This window comes from Solanum verrucosum, unplaced genomic scaffold (assembly GCF_900185275.1).
Source record: "Solanum verrucosum unplaced genomic scaffold, falcon-dt-bn FXZP01000221.1, whole genome shotgun sequence".
Taxonomy (NCBI): Eukaryota; Viridiplantae; Streptophyta; class Magnoliopsida; order Solanales; family Solanaceae; genus Solanum; species Solanum verrucosum.
In genome coordinates this window covers 605634-624216 of record NW_026020400.1, presented here as the reverse complement: position 1 = coordinate 624216, position 18583 = coordinate 605634, and the positions used below count along the sequence as shown (strand labels likewise).

General features: G+C 34.9%; 1 pseudogene; it reads left to right on the top strand.

Moving 5' to 3' along the window:
* The window catches only part of LOC125839856 (pentatricopeptide repeat-containing protein At3g22150, chloroplastic-like), a 53184-nt pseudogene extending 50564 nt beyond the window's left edge, over window positions 1-2620 (top strand).
* The last annotated feature ends 15963 nt before the right edge of the window (window positions 2621-18583 follow it).

The following is an 18583-nucleotide window of genomic DNA, read 5'->3' as shown; positions in this document are numbered from 1 at the left end:
ACATATATCTGCTTGCAATTTATTTATTTATTGGATGATGTTGAAAACGTTAATATGACAACGATTTCAACAACGACTACAATGATAATGACGACGACGTTGATGTTATCGATATTACAACAATGAAGATTAAAGTGGACAACAAAAGAAATATTAAGATGACGAAGGAGATCAAGAAGAAGAAAAAGAAGATCAAGAAGGAACATACAATGACTGAAATGATAAAAGAAATACAACAAAGTACATCATCATTTTTCATTCGGGATCATTTCAAGATTATACTGGCAATGGTAAAGGAATAAAATTGATAGTTTCATTTCATCACCATAATGTGATGATTTGTATTTGTCGGACTATCACACTTCATTCGTTCTTTAAATGTCCAGGTAAATATATCAATGTTATGTTGAAAATTCATAAAGTAAAACATAAATATAAGTGATAAATTGTAAATCGTATAATATATAATTTGCATAAACTTTCTTTTCTTTATAATATGTAAAGAGATAAGATTTATTACCCACAAAAGTTTTATGTGGGTAATATAGATTTTCTTATGTGGTTTTTTTTTTTATTGTTGTTTGTTAGTTTATATTAAATGTGTAAGATTTGTTTCTGAGTTCTAAAAATTACATTAAGTTATGGAGAAACATTTTATTTTGGCAAATTTTAAAAGATCTAAAGAAAGAGGAATATTTACGAAAAATTACATATTTTAAAAACAAATTAAAAAAATAAATATATTTCCTTTCAATTTTTAAAACATTCAAAAATTTAAATTCGTTATTTAAATAATAATCAAGAAATGAACAATTCCATGTAATTTTAATCATATTTTCATCAAATATAGCTACGATATAAGAATAAAAATTAACTTAAATTAAAATAAAAGCTAAGTAAAGACTTTCACTAGCTATCCATGAATTATGGATCCCATTAATATGAAAATTGGAAGTTTTAAATTTTCAAAAAATACGTTATAATTTTGTGTTTAATTTTTTTTTTTAAAATATGTTTGAAATTTGTGTTGCAAATTTAGATAGGTGATAAGTTTGATAATTAATTTAAATGGAAAAAATGATGGGTAAAGACTTTCACCAACTACCCACAAATTATGGAACCGTACTGTGAAAATTGATAGTTTCAAATTTATTTTATATTCTAAAAATATTAGAAATTTAATTCGTCTTTTTTCTTTTTCTTTTTTAAAAAAGAGTTGTTCCAAGTAGTTACAACCATACTTTCATCAAATTTGGCTAGGAGATGATTTTGATAATTATTTTGAATTAAAATAAAATACGACATAAAGACTTTCACCAACTAGCCATGAATTATGGAATCCTATTAACTGTGAAAGTTGAGCATTTTAATTTCTTTTTTAAAATAAAAAACTGACAATTAAATCCTAATTTTAAAAATAAAATAATTTAAACAATTTCAAGTTATAATAACCATATCTTCATCAAATTTGTCTAGGAGATAACTGCACACACAATTTGAATTAATATCAACTCAAAATAAAGATATTAATGTTGTTATCTTTTTACTTTTTAGTTAATAAAAACAATGACAAATATAATAAAACTAAACATAAAATAAAATATTTAAAACATTAAAAATAATAATCAACCATTTGGATTATTTACAAATATCCAAAAGAAAAAACTATTTTTAAAATTACCTCAACTATTATTTCTTTTTAATTTATTTAAAATTAATTTTTCTAAAAACTGACAATCTCAACAATATGTCAGTTTTACCTTTATATTCGGTTACTTCTTTTTTAAAAAAAATTATTTTCACTGGGGTTGTATTTATTAAGATTATTTTTACCTTAAATCAATTTTCTGTCATATTGTAGCACAAATTTAATACGGAAAAAAATATTTTTGTAAAATCTTTTGATTTTCAATAAAATATATATAGAAAATGTATCAACATACCATCCAATCTTATGATATCAAATATTTCTTATGAAATGTTAGAATTAATAAATTACTAACATACTTTTTTATTCAAACGATATGAATAAAGTACAAACAAATAAAAATATTTGAAGTATTTGATATTTGATCAAAGGTAAGATGATCATAAAATTAATAGTATCCTTACAAATAATTTAACCTGATATATTATAAAACTAAAAGTATAGCTGATATAGTTATAGTTAAAATAAATTGTGTACTAATAATATTAATTCAATGTGCTCAAATAAATAAGTTAATGATTTGTATTATTATTATATTATTATTATAACAAATTAAATATATTATTAAGTGCATAATATATTTTATTAATTATTTTTAATTATAAAATTATTACATTTTAAATCATTCGCGTAACGCGCGGGCACTTATACTAGTATATATACAAAGGAAGGAAACTGACACTTTGTAGATAACGTGAGAAGAGGTATGTGCAAAATGGGAATGTCAAGGAGGTTGGGTGTAGTTGGATTGATACTTCTGGATATCCACATTGTTTTGCATCTAAAGATAAGAAGCATCCTCAGTACTGTATGATATATGATATGTTGGGATATTTAACCATCAATATGAAGGATGCTGGCTATCCTAAACTTGAACTAATAGAACAATGGATCTATGGGCTAGAAGAATAAAAATATATTTGTTCTCCCGCTATGTTGTTGTTCTCCGACTATGTACCTTTGTAACACCTGAAAATATTTTAAGGCAAGGGTCCAAGGAAGGGTTCAAGGACGGTGGAAGAGTCCACGGTCAGTGAACCCAACGTTGAACCCAAGCCTTGTGAAAAATATTATAAGGCAAGGGTCCAAGGAAGGGTTCAAGGATGGTGGAAGAGTCCAAGACCGGTGAACCCAACCTTGAACCCAAGCCTTGTGAAAAATATTCTAAGCCAAGGTTCTAAGGAAGGGTTGAAGGACGGTGGAAGAGTCCACGGCCAGTGAACCCATCCTTGAACCCAAGCCTTATGAAAACTATTCTAAGGCAAGGTTCTAAGGAAGGGTTCAAGGACGGTGGAAGAGTCCTCGGACGATGGACCCATCCTTGAACCTAAGCCTTGTGAAAAATATTCTTAGGCAAGGTTTTAAGGAAGGGTTCAAGGAAGGTGGAAGAGTCTACGGCCAGTGAACCCAACCTTGAACCCAAGCCTTGTGAAAAATATTCTAAGGCAAGGTTCTAAGGAAGGGCTCAAGGACTGTTGAAGAGTTCACGACCGGTGAACCCATCCTTGTGAAAAAAATTCTCAGGCAAGGTTCAAAGGAAGGGTTCAAGGATGGTGGAAGAGTCCACAGCCGGTGAACCCATCCTTGAAAGGTACCCATCAGTTAACTTTTTCAATGTTTTATGGGTCATTTCCTATGCAACTTATACCTAAACTAAATCATTTTAATACTAATGCTATACCTTATATAATTCATTGTAAGTGAAAATACAACCATTCATTTCATTATTTCCCAACACCCAAATCAAAACCAGAAAGTTCATCTTCTACACAAAATTTTTCTCTCTAGATTTCAAAGAAGAAGAAGACTAGAATTGGAACTAGGGCTTGCAAAAACAAGGCTATTTCAGTCAATTTCTTTGGAGAATCATAATTAAGGTATGGTAGTCCTTCATCCTTGGATAATCTCCATCCAAGGAGTCCCTCCAAATTCAATTTCAAAACTAGTGATTTCCCCAAAGTTAGGGTTTGACTTCAATCTTGTGGGTTCTTTCCAAAAGCGATTTTAATGGTTGATCTATGATGGATTATTATTGAACTAGTAAAATTACCCGCGCTTCGCGCGGAAATGCAATATCACGGAATTTATAAAATAATACTTAAAGCCTATCGGTTATTAAAACTAAAACACTATATTATTTTACATACAAGATTACCTAGTAACGAACATTAATAATGTAAAGGAAAATGAAAATTATAACATCTTATTATTTGTCCTTAATAACATAAGCATAAATTTATGACTTTAACAATAATACCAGGATCTGTAACATAAGCAATGGTGTCAGTGAACAACTCAATAGTAGCAAAGTACACGAATATTTAATTGTGCAAAAGAAGAAGAATAAGAAGTTCAGAATTTTCATTGTTTTAAAATGAGAGGAAATCCCTATATTTATAGACAACAAAGGGTAGTGTGAACACATATTTGTTGTGCCCTATCGGAAAGGTCACAACTATTTGGAAAAGTTGCAACCCTTCGGAAAGGGCACAACCTTTCATAAAAGTCACATCTCTTCATAAAAGTCGCAACTATTCATTGAAGCCGCAACTTTTCATAAAAATCACAACTTTTCATAAAAGTCACAACTTTTCATGAAAAGGGAAGGCTAGTTTTGGAAATAAATAAATTTAAAAGGAAATTCTAGCTTGTGGTGGCACCACGTAGGCGGGACTAGGTTCTCTTTTATATAAACATATGATCAATGATTTATTATTGATTTATAATGATTTTCCCAAGAACCCATGAAATCCCTAATTTCCCAAATTTGGATCTTATGATGTGATTTGTTGATTTTAGAAGGATGATATGAGATTATGCTTGCTATAGTTGAGTTACTTGAATCATGTTATCATTCATGTCTAATGTAGTAATTCTAGATGTGTTGATGGATTGTGGCCTTGAAGGGCAAGATATGTGAATTATGCATGACTATGAGATTTATGAATATGCTTTATGAACACTTTGAGAGTAAAGTGAATATGTTTATGATCTAGTTATTCTATTGTTGAATGATTATCCTTATGTGCACAATTATGTATGAATATGGTATGAGGTGATAGGTGTTCTCACAATATGATGATTCTAGGGTTGAAAGACTATTCTCACCTAATGAATCTAGGAGCTATAGTATGATTATGTTGGATTGAGTGTCAAGACATTCTTCCATGATTATGAATTTAAGTCAAGACTTACTATGTAAATTGTGGGAATCAATGCTTAGCACCGAGTGGATATTGATATGAGATGGAAGTTCTTCCGTTAGTTGAGGTTGGGTTTTCTGGTAGCAATCCCATTATCCCACAACTATGTGCCCTCACAGGTCTTTAGCTAGTGGATCCACCTAAGCTATGAGTATGGTTCTACCTTAGGCAAGTAGGACAACCCCTTTTCGGTGTGGGGTAGACACCAGATTCCATGTTTAGCTCACATGGTCTATGTTGGTTAAGGCTTATTCCCTAGTATATTTATATGAACAAGAATATGATTTATGAACCATAGCTACTCAAGAAGCTTTACTTAGTATGGATAGGATTATGGGATCTTACTCATGCATTGCACAAGTAGACTTTGAGGGTACTTATGGTATGTTGCCATTATGATATGATGATCTATGCATGAGAATATGGTTTATGACTTATGTTTTCCAATGTATCCATGATGAGTTCAAACTTTGTAAAGTGCATGGTTTTCAACCAAAATGTCCTTTTTAGCATGTTTTCAATGATTTCTTGCATGACTATCATACTTAGTGCATTTTTGTACTAACCCATATTTTCTACATTTTTCCATAAGTGTAGGGTCCAGTTCTTGAAGTGATCTCCTTCTTGGTCAAAGCTTGGATTGACTATTCTCCTAGCTTTCGGTAAGTCCTCATGGTTCAAGGACGGATGATGATTTTCTAGTTCATTTCTTGTATCTTCATTTGAGAACTATGTTGTAAGGATTATGACCCTATTTGTTACTTTGATTGTAATAGATGGCTAATTGAGACAAGTTTAGACTTCTGCTTTCCTTTTCTGGAAAAAAATAATTCTTAAGACTTGAAAATGCGTTTTACTCTTTATTGTTCTTTACTTATGTTATGATATGCTAAGTGGATTACATGGTTCCTTTAGGGGTTCTATGTGCATGTCTTGTTACATCTAGGGGGTACCTTTGGGTCGTGACAAACTTTGTAATCAGAGCAAAAGGTTTAGAATTATTCTAGGATGATGTCTCATAAGCCACGTCTAGTAGAGTCTTGTTCATGAGTGTGAAGCGCACCACATTTATAAATGAGAGGCTATAATACGTTTAGGAAATTTCACTTCTTTCATTACTCTTAAGTCGTTCTATAAAGTATTCCTTCTAATCCTCCTCCTGTGTCTTCAGGATATGTATACACGAAAGGCTAACGCAAGAAGGGTGGAAGAGCAGAATGTGAATCAAGGAGTTCCTCAAGGTAATCAAGCTCCTCAAGTTAACCAAACTGTTGTTGATCCCGTAATGGAGAATGTGATCCATACAGAGTTTAGTTCTACTATCTAATTGTTGGCTCAAGTTCTGACAACCCAAGACAATAGAGAGGTGGTTGCTCCTATGAACACTAATGTGAATTCCGCGGCTTCTAAATTGAAGGATTTTTCTAGAATGAACCCACCCGTGTTTCTTTGTTCCAAAGTGGGAGAAGATACTCAAGAGTTCTTGGAAGATATTTATAAGATAATTGATGCCATGGGGTGACATCGGTAGAGAAAGTAGAGTTAGCCTCCTATCAATTGAAAAGTGTGGCTCAAGTATGGTATACTCAATGGAAGAATAATAGGTTAGTAGGAGCGGGTCCAATAGAGTGGGAAGTTTATAAATCGATGTTCCTTGATAAGTTCTTTCCCCGAGAGTTGAGGGAAGCTAAGGTGGAAGAATTCATTAAGCTTCATCAAGGAGGTATGAGTGTTCAAGAATACTCTCTAAAGTTTACTCAATTGTCCAAGAATGCTTCGGCTTTGGTGGTGGACTCAAGGGATATGATGAGTAGGTATTTGACGGGTGTGTCTATATTGGTGAGAAAATAATGTCGTTCAACAATGCTTCATGATAATATGAATATCTCACGTTTCATGGTGTATGCTCAACAAATGGAGGAAGAGAAACTCCAAGCCAAGAATAGGGAGGGGAAAAGAGCTAGAACCGGTGACGGGAATTTCTCCACTGCTAGGTCCGATGGACAAGGTCGAACAAGTTCAAACAAAGGTTCTCCAACCAAGGCTCCTGTAGTGCTCCTCCAAGGGTCAACAATGATTGGATCTCCAACCCTAAACCTCAAGGAGGTAATAGTGGTGGTTCGTATGTTGCTAGGCCTAATTGTGAAAAATGTTGTAGAAAACATGAAGGCAAATTCTTAGTTGTCTCGGATGGGTGCTATGGTTTTGGAAAGAGTGGCCACAAGATGAGAGATTTCTTGGTACTTGATGTTCGACATAATAAACTGACACTATTTCAGTTCAAATGCCAAACGAACGCGTGTAGTGATATAACCCAACCAAAGGTTGGGATCGTTTCCACATGGAGTGGTTTTGAGAATTAATAGAAAAATAAAATTTAGTTCTAATTAATCATAGCTATAAACATTATCGAATATAAACATACTAAATCTAAGGGGTGACGCAAGCGTCAATTATCAATGGGGGTTTGTATTAACTAACAACTAAAAAGAGCAAAAATATAAGGAAACGAGATATGGATATGGGATTCTTGGGATGTGATAGGAATACGGGATAAACTAGACTATCAGGTTCATGATTTTTATAGTAAATTGTTGAACATTTGTGACTAGGCTAGTCTATAGTGGGGGAAATTCTCTCTCGAGCAACTTACCCAGAATCAACTCGGTTTCTCTTGAACACCGAGTTGCCTCATTAAGCACAACCTCCGCCTTAGCCCATTCACTCTCTCAAGCTGAATGTGTGGGAGAATGACTACGGTTCACTGTCTCGAGCTGAACCCATGTCGACCTAATACCACCGACTATCAATTCAGTAGCTTAGTTTTACGACCTCTCTCTCGAGTAAGCCAAAAACACTAAGATGAAATCGTATTTTAAATTACAATCCCATTAAGTTCATACACAACTACTAAACGAAATTACATTTAAACAACAAATAAACCATCAACAAGCAAGACCCAATAGATAATTTAACACATATTCTCAAAATCATACCCCAAGAATTGGGGTTTTAGCAAGACATGTAAAAGAGATAAAAATTTATACCAATTTCAGTTTCCATCAAATAGGTATGAAGAATTAAGTCTTAAAACACATTAAGAGTAAAAAATCTTCGAGACCCACATCCAATTTCTTGGAGTTGAAACCCTTTGAATCTTCAAGGTCTTAGAACAAAGTCTCCAAAACCCTCTAAAACTTAAACTCTCCAAAAACTGTAAAAAGTTTGAATAATAGAATTGATTCTAAGCAAGAAATTTAAAACAAGTATTTATAGTGTTTGAAAATTTGTGTTGCGGAGGACCATTCAACACAGTTAGTTGGAATCGCCGATACGCTCGGCGATCCGCCTTTTGGTCGATTTTATTGCCTTCCTACTTTTGCCTTCAACATTTTCACATTTTGAGGCATTGGGCGATAGAAGAACTGCTTCGCAGAATGGCGATGTGCCGACTGCTCCTTTCCATCGTGGAATTGACCTTCTCCTTTAATATAACGACCCGAGAGTACTCCCTAGTCATTACCGGCGTATTCGACCTTTCGAAGGTCTTATACAAGCCCTTAGCATTTGTCATAGCATTTATCATAGAAAAATAGCAGAAAATTTAAAACTTTTTCATAATATAACACAAGACTGAAAAGTCACCTCATTTAAACCTTTAATACAAAATTGAAGTACTACGTCTCAAGGTAGCAATCTTAAAACACGACTACAACACAAGAGGGACACAATCCTTACAATACAAAAGAAACTACTATATAGTACATAGAACTTAAGGAAACTCTTTAACATACGGGTCCTTGAATCTTTAAGGACACACCCGAACTTGGAAATAGTAAGCCAAGCTCATCACTTCTAGGAAAGGCCCTTTAGCCACCACCACTCACACCAAGTGTTCCTAGGAAGCCACCATAGACTACGCACATCGTATTCAACAAGTCATAACATCTTCATTTAACATTAGACATAAGACCAACATACTTCATAACATCATATAAGGACTCATTCCTTTACTGCATCATTAGTCATAACCCATTTAGTTCATATCATAGGTAAACCACCCTCACAACCCCGTCCCAAGCTCACTTGTGCAATGTACACATGGAGTCCCATCCCCTCACATAAACTAAGCAAACCCATTAAGAAGTCATCAATGTAATTCACATGTATAATCATACATCACGTCTTGACATAAGTAAAGTCAACCTTAACATGCTTTCATATTAACATACATAGACCATAGTCTTCATTACATAAAGAGCCTAATCATAACCTCCCTTAGAGTCCACTTGTGCAATGCATAAGTAGGGTCCATAGTCCTACCTACACTAAGTAACTCTTCAATAAATCATGACTAGAGTTCATATTCATATCTTAGTTCATTACTTAACTTTCGGGAGACATTGCCATAACCGACATAGACCATAGCTACATGGAATCCTGTGTTCTACTCCCACACCGAAAAGAGAGGGTACTACTTGCCAAAGTAGGACCTACATACATAATAGCTATCTAGTGGATCCACTAAGCTAATACATACGGGGGCACGTAGTTATGGAACAAGGAGATTGCTACTAGAAAACCTTGACTTACTAAGCATGGAGGTTTCCATCTCATGAGACAACATCTATGTTGGGAACCCGGACTTGCTAAACGTGAATGTTCTCTTGTGGGAAGCCGGACTTGCTAAATGTGAAGCCCCCACTCTCATTTTTCATGTTCACTCGGTGCTAAGCTCCAACTCCCTTTTTAAACATCTTTAAGCCTTTATTTAACATTAGTTCATAAAATACGCTTTAGGGACTTAATCTCTCATATCATATAGCTCAAAGGTTTCTAAGATGAGAATGACCTTTCATCATAGAACCTACATTATGTGAGAATGACCTTTCACATAGTCATAACATATTCATAACATTGTCTAGTTTAGAGTACAATTGAGGAAACCTTTTAAGAGACTCACTTTCACTAGATTATCATAACCTTATTCATTCATTCATGTGTGTGTGTATATATGTGAGAAAGCCTTTTACATAAACACCTTTATACAACACATATTCATACCTTGCTAATCATACACTTTGCATGCATAATAAGATGTAAGGGTGCATATAAGAGTTAACCTTTCAATAGAGACCATAACACATAATATTCATAGCTATACATGTAGAGTGTGTGTGCGCATATTTGTCTCCATAGGGACATAATAGCAACAACATTGACATGGAGTGCACTTTCCTTCAAGGGATCACCACACATTCACAATGTCCCCAAATCATGAGCAATTCACATATAAAGCCTTTAGGGATTCTAGACCACATAGGGATTCTAGACCATACACCCACACTTCATCATAGGAGACAATGACACATTCAACATTGAATAGGTACTCCTAACATGTATATGATCACACATTCATATAGGGGTCATATAGGTAGGGGTCATTCCATAATAGTACCTAACATAATCAATCATGTAGACCACACCTTATCCCTAACATTATCATTCACATTATACTCCTCCTCAACAACGCACTTTAAACATCATGCTAGCATTGAGGATTTCATACATAACCGTCATAGCACAACTTCATAAACATATGCATCATAATCATCAATTCACTTCACATCTATTGCCTTCAAGGCCATGATCTCAACATGTATAGATAGACAAGAAGTGAAGATCTCCACCATAAGTGGATCAAACCACACAACATCAATTCTTATACTATAGACTAGAAGTTAAGTCAACTTACCAATTCTCCAAGCCATGATCACCATTGATTAATCCTCAACAATTCATAATCAATTGACATAGATAGCATTAGGAATAAATAATGTAATTCAATAACATAAACATAATCTAAGTACAATTCTATAAACAAAGGGATCAACCCATAACTTTGCCCATAAGGCCAAAATTCTCAACTCATCAATATACCAACAATTCAACATGAATAAGTATAGATAATCATTGGAAACATCAATACAGTCTAATCTAAACATAAATTCACCAATATAGATCATATTCTCAAAGACCCACATCATAGGCCACTTTTCGAGAATTTGGGGATCATGGATTCTTAAAAAATTCCTTTGAAAATTGTCTTAAAAACATTAATTCTATATTAATTCATCAATAGAATGATTTAGAAACTCGTTTAACTAAGGACCCATGTTTAGATTGAAAATTGGGAAGTTTGGTCTTTTGAATCACTTTTGAAAATCTTTGATAGAACTGCTTGAATGAGAGGTTATTCAAGAATCAAGAGTTACCATACCTTAACTATTGAAGACCCATGAAATTGAAGAAGAAATCAGTTGAAAAGCCATCTTGTAGCTTGATCTTCATCAAGGTCTTCAATGGGGTTTTTGAGAGAATCTATTTTGAGAGGGAAGGGTCAATTTGAAGAATGGGGTCTAATTTATTGTTTTTGGGGTTTTAACCAATTTAAAATACCCTAAAATAGGAAGAATAACCGTTTATAATAATCCCCGAAAGTACCCAAACTACCCCTCACTTAGTTGGATCTTTTAAACAAGTCAAACTTGAGTTTTATTTTCGTAGATTTCGTCGGGAAACAAGTTCGCGACGCGGAGGTGTTCCCAAGAGTTTTCTGGAAATTTAATTCTAGATAGTAGAGTCCGCGATATGTCCGTGACACGGACCAAACATTTGGCCCTTGGTGTAGCTAGTCCGCGACGTAAACATGCTCCCTCCAAGCACAACTTCAAGCTGCCTTGGCAGATTGCTTGGCAAAGGTTGGGGTCCTCCTCGGGGACCTTTAGAGTGGCCCCCGGGGCGTCGTATCTGAATGTTTTGACCCTAAAAACATTTATTAAGACACTAGGGTCACCTCCACTGATTTTAGACTCCAAACAACACATAAAAACATGAACAACATACTAGAACACACCAACACGAAAAAGACTAGTTTCCGAACGTCTTGGTCGTCTCTTGACGTTTGACTTCCAAACTCTTTAAAACTTACTAAAAAGGCGATTCTTCATTATTTTAACAAGTTATTAATGCATAAAACTCATGTGAGGCTCTACTTTATCCTACTTCATTTTGAGGGTTGTTACAATATCCCCCACTTAGGAACATTCGTCTCCAATGACACTTAAAACACTTCTGAGGACTCAATGACCTAACTAGCAACTCACAATACACAACATACAACATCAACATAAGAGCACACATCAAGTAGGAACATCAACTCCATATAAAAGGCTCAAAACAATTTTGTACAATTCAAGAAAGTAGCAACACATCTACCAACTCCTTATGTATCAACTTTATTATTTCCCATTTCATTGGAGGAACTTCCTTCTCCAAATCATCACTATGCTCAAAACTCTTTACTTCTCATAAGTATAGGAGGAACTACCTTCTCCATATTCAATGAGCATCAACATATACATTAAGCAATCAACAAGACATTTCTTTAACAAGACAACATCAAGCATGCTCATTACAACTCTTATGAAGTCAACATCACACAACATCTATGGGTGCAATTTCAACCATGAGAAACAAAGTTCGTGAAAACTCAAAATACAACTTAAGCATGAATTTTCACAAAAATATGCACATACAAGGAAATCATGTCATAATCATCATTCTCATTTCAAACACCAAAGAAACACAACACGCAACTATCTCATTAAAGAACATTATGCAACTTTATCATAAGAAATCATTTAAGCATGCACTTCAAATCAACTCATGCAATACCAGCAAGTTGAAACTTTATTTCACCGACTCATAATGCATCAACCACATAGGCATTTCTCATGTTCATAGGAGGAACTACCTTCTCCTAAGCATGACATGATATTTACCCCTTTTATATCATCATAGGGTCCATTATGCAATGGCTTTCAAGTGCACACATAGACATGATCAACATTTCCACTCATGAGGCAATTAAGCAATTCATACTAGTTGCACCCTAACATGAGGATTATAGATCATCTACTAGTCTAATCATTTAATCATCATACTATCAAGAAAATACATGTCATTACCATGTTTAGTTATGTTCAAGGAAGGACTACCTTCTCCTAGTCACAAGATACAGACATGGCATCATAAACTCATAAGGAAGCATTACACAAAGGTCAATTCATTTAAGGAGAAATTCTCAACTCCTAACCTAAGCATGCTCATACTCTCTTCCTCATGAAGTCAAGAGTGCATTCACCATATAAAGATCCATATTGACATGAGAAACATGAATTTTTATTACTAAAATTCCATTTTTATGTAATAAGAATCTTTCAAAACATGCATAACATAGTGTCTTCTAGGACATGCATAACATACGGAGATCATGCAATTCATAATCATATGCAAGACTCCAAAACATGAACAAGCTACTAGGAACTCTTTGGTCTCAAGCTTGAATAAGAATAAAAGGAAAAGATAAGGATATCAACAACAATACTACTCACTCATCATCCCCCATCTAAGAGCACATTAAAGTAACCAAGAGAACTATCACTTACTAATTAAGCACAATATCCCCCTCTGGGGATCAAGTTATGCAAACTCCTTTAATCATTACCTCCTTCATCTCTAAGGTAGGAACCATTCTCCACTAAGTCTTCACTATACTCCCTTAGGTGAGGATTTCAAGAATCCAAAAAATAAGTATCTATACCACTCCACTTCATATCTATCACCCAAAGTGGTTCTCAACTTGGAGAACTCAAGAAAGTTCAATGTAGAAATATTAAGGGCACTCAAAACCTTACCACCTAGGCACATTATCCCTACTTGGGGTGAGCTTAGTCAACTCTTTATCACATCATACCCTTATCATCACCTTTGGTGTAACTTTCCGCCCAACCATGCCTAGGTATTATCTAAACACCCTCTTTGAATGACCATAGTTAAGATCAACCTTACAAGATGACTATCCTCTTTAGAGTTGGTTAGCATCTATTCTCTTGTCCTTCCCATGAACTAAGGGGTACATGCAACTCTCCAAGTTAACCTTAGAGCAAAACACTATCCCAACTCATGGAACAAAGCCCCTTTTTCCGCTCTCAGGGCAGGCCTACACAAGCACAACCATGAAGCAAAACTCATAAGAAAAAAAACAACTTTCAACTCACACTAGTTACCAAATTCCTTCAAAACTCCTCAAATCTACACCATGAGTTTCTACTGTCATTACCTATCACCATAAATCAACTCATCATCCTAAAAATAATTTCATTCTTACCATAACGACTCTTATCATATGAGAACTATACCACCATACAACATTTTCAATGTAATGCTCACAGCCTCATAGGTCACACAGCCATGATTGGCATCACAATACTATTTCCAAATCTACCTTCATATATACTCATATAGTCACCACATCATAATAAGCATTAAAACTCACCTTTTCTTCCCTCGATCCTTGCAGCATCACCCCTTCCAAGTAATCACATCTTGAAGACCACCGGACAAGGGAAAATGAGAGAGAGAGAGAGATCATATGGAGTTAAGCTCTAAGGCATGACACAAGAGTAATGAAGAAAGTGAAACTTCTATCGTCCTATAGCCTCTCGCTCATAGATGTGTCGCGACTCACACCGATGAACAAGACTCTACTAGATGTGGCTCATGAAACGTTGAATCCTAAGACCATTTTCATAACCTTATGCTCTGATACCAAGTTTGTAACGACCCGAGAGCACCCCCTAGTCGTTACCGGCGTATTCGACCTCTCGGAGGTCTTATACAAGCCCTTAGCATTTGTCATAGCATTTATCATAGAAAAATAGCGGAAAATTTAAAACTTTTTCATAATATAACACAAGACTTAAAAGTCACCTCATTTAAACCTTTAATACAAAATTGAAGTACTACGTCTCAAGGTAGCCATCTTAAAACACAACAACAACACAAGAGGGACACAACCCTTACAATACAAAAGAAACTACTATCTAGTATATAGAACTTAAGGACACTCTTTAACATAAAGGTTCTTGAGTCTTTAAGGACACACCCGAACTTGGGAATAGTAAGCCAAGCTCATCACTTCTAGGAAAGGCCCTTTAGCCACCACCACTTACACTTGGTGTAAAAAGATGAAGAAGAATGGTGTTAGTACAAGAATGCACTAAGTATGATAACCATGCAAAACATGCTTTTAAAAGGACATTTAGTTGGAAACTATGCATCATGCCTTTTTAGAGAGACTTCATGAACATTTAGCACAATAGGAACAATATAAACCACATACATCATGATACACATGGAAATCATTCATTATAGCACATAGAGCCACTTATAACATTTTAGGCACATTCAATGCATACAATACATTACCTTCCTCTTTATCTTAACACCTTTCCTCAAGCAACCCTTAGGAAATACTTGGTGCAATGTATCGCCTTAAGGTTACCAAAGGTGAACTTACATATAGCCTTCATCAATCCTACCACATATATTCATAGATTCATAAGCACACCATAAGACATAGTCTTCACATAGGAACCATCACCTAAGACAACCCCCAAGTCACACTAGTGCAATGTGCTAGTAGCATCCCATAATATTACTCACACCAAGTGTTCCTAGGAAGCCACCATAGACTACACACATTGTATTCAACAAGTCATAACATCTTCATTTAACATTAGACATAGGACCAACATACTTCATAACATCATATAAGGACTCATTCTTTTACTACATCATTAGTCATAACCCACCTAGTTCCTATCATAGGTAAACCACCCTCACAACCCCTTCCCAAGCTCACTTGTGCAATGTACACATGGAGTCCCATACCCCCACATATATTAAGCAAACCCATTAAGAAGTCATAAGTGTAATTCACAAGCATAATCATACTTCATGTCTTGACATAAGTAAACTCAACCTTAACACGCTTTCATATTAACATACATAGACCATAGTCTTCATTACATAAAGAGCCTAATCATAACCTCCCTTAGAGTCCACTTGTACAATGCATAAGTAGGGTCCATAGTCCTACCTACACTAAGTAACTCTTCAAGAAATCATGACTAGAGTTCATATTCTTATCTTAGTTCATTTCTTAACTTTCGGGAGACATTGCCATAACCGACATAGAACATGTGAGCTACATGGAATCCTGTGTTCTACTCCCACACCGAAAAGAGAGGGTACTACTTGCCAAAGTATGACCTACATACATAATAGTTATCTAGTGGATCCACTAAGCTAATACCTATGGGGGCACGTAGTTATGGAACAAGGAGATTGCTACTAGAAAACCTTGACTTACTAAGCATGGAGGTTTCCATCTCATGAGACAACATCTATGTTGGGAACCCGAACTTGCCAAACGTGAAGGTTCTCTTGTGGGAAGCCGTACATGCTAAACGTGAAGCCCCCACTCTCATTTTTCATGTTTACTCGGTGCTAAGCTCCAACTCCCTTTTTTAACATCTTAAGCCTTTATTTAACATTAGTTCATAAAATAGGCTTTAGGGACTTAATCCCTCATATAATATAGCTCAAAGGTTTCTAAGATGAGAATGACCTTTCATTATAGAACCTACATTATAAGATGAGAATGACCTTTAACATAGTCATACCATATTCATAACATAGTCTAGTTTAGACTAGAATTGAGGAAACGTTTCAAGAGACTCACTTTAACTAGATTATCATAACCTTATGTATTCATTCATGTGTGTGTGTACATATGTGAGAAAGCCTTTCACATAAACACCTTTATACAACACATATTCATACCTTGATAATCATACACATTGCATACAGAATAAGAGTAAAGGTGCATATAAGAGTTAACCTTTTAATAGACACCATAACACATCATATTCATAGCTATACATATAGAGTGTGTGTGCGCATATTGGTCCTCATAGTGACATAATGGTAACAACACTGACATTGAGTGCACTTCCCTTCAAGGGATCACCACACATTCATAATGTCCCCAAATCATGAGCAATTCACATATAAAGCCTTTAGGGATTCTAGACCACACACCCACACTTCATCATAGGAGACAAGGACACATTCAACATTGAATAGGTGCTCCTAACATGTATATGATCACATATTCATATAGGGGTCATATAGGTAGGGGTCATTCCATAATAGTACCTAACATAATCAATCATGTAGACCACACCTTAACCCTAACATTATCATTCACATTATACTCCTCCTCATCAACGCACTTTAAACATCATGCTAGCATTGAGGATTTCATACATAACCGTCATAACACAACTTCATAAACATATGAATCATAATCATCAATTCACTTCACATCTATTGCCTTCAAGGCCATGATCTCAACATTCATAGATAGACAAGAAGTGAACACCACCACCATAAGTGGATCAAACCACACTATATCAATTCTCATACTATAGACTAGAAGTTAGATCAACTTACCAATTCTCCAAGCCATGATCACTGTGGATCAATCCTCAACAATTCATAATCAATTGACATAGATAGCAATAGGAATAAACAATGTAATTCAATAACATAAACATAATCTAAGTACAATTCTATAAACAAAGGGATCAACCCATAACTTTGCCCATAAGGCCATCATTCTCAACTCATCAATATACCAACAATTCAACATGAATAAGTATAGATAATCATAGGAAACATCAATACAATCTAATCTAAACATAATTTCTCTAATAGAGATCATATTCACAAAGACCCACATCATAGGCCACTTTTCAAGAATTTAGGGATCATGGGTTCTTCAAGAATTCCTTTGAAAATTGTCTTAAAAACCTTAATTCCACATTAATTCATCAATAGAATGATTTAGAAAATCGTTTGACTAAGGACCCATGTTTAGATTGAAAATTGGGAATTTTGGTATTTGAATCACTTTTGAAAATCTTTGATAGAACTCGTTGAATGAGAGGTTATTAAACAATCAAGAGTTACCATACCTTAACTATTCAGGACCCATGAAATTGAAGAAGTAATCAGTGGAAATCTCATCTTCTAGCTTGAGCTTCATCACGGTCTTCAATGGGGTTTTTTAGAGAATCTATTTTGAGAGGGACGGGTCAATTTGAAGAATAGGCTCTAATTTAAGGTTTTTAGGGTTTTAACCAACTTAAAATACCCTAAAATAGGTAGAATGACCGTTTATAATAATTCCCGAAAGTACCCAAACTACCCCTCACTTAGTTGGACCTTTTAAACAAGTCAAACTTGAGTTTTATTTTCGCAGATTTCGTCGGGAAAAATGTTCGTGACGCGGTGGTGTTCCCATAATTTTTTTGGAAATTAAATTCGAGACAGTAGAACACACCAACACGAAAAGGACTAGTTTCCGAACGTGTTGGTCGTCCCTTGACATTTGACTTTCAAACTATTTAAAACTGACTAAAAAGGCTATTCTTTATTATTTTAACAAGTTATTAATGCATCAAACTCATGTGAGGCTCTACTTTATCTTACTTCATTTTGAGGATTGTTACATTTAGGGCTCAACACACTCGAACAAAAGGCGATCTCCATGACGATCGGGGACTCGCCAACAGGGCTCGACGATCTTCAGGCTTTCATTTCATCATTCTTTTCATCCTCCTTGTTCCTTCTTGCTAAGTAGTGTCCATGCTTTCCCTCAAACTCTAAATAACTGAAACATTAGGATTTACATAAGATA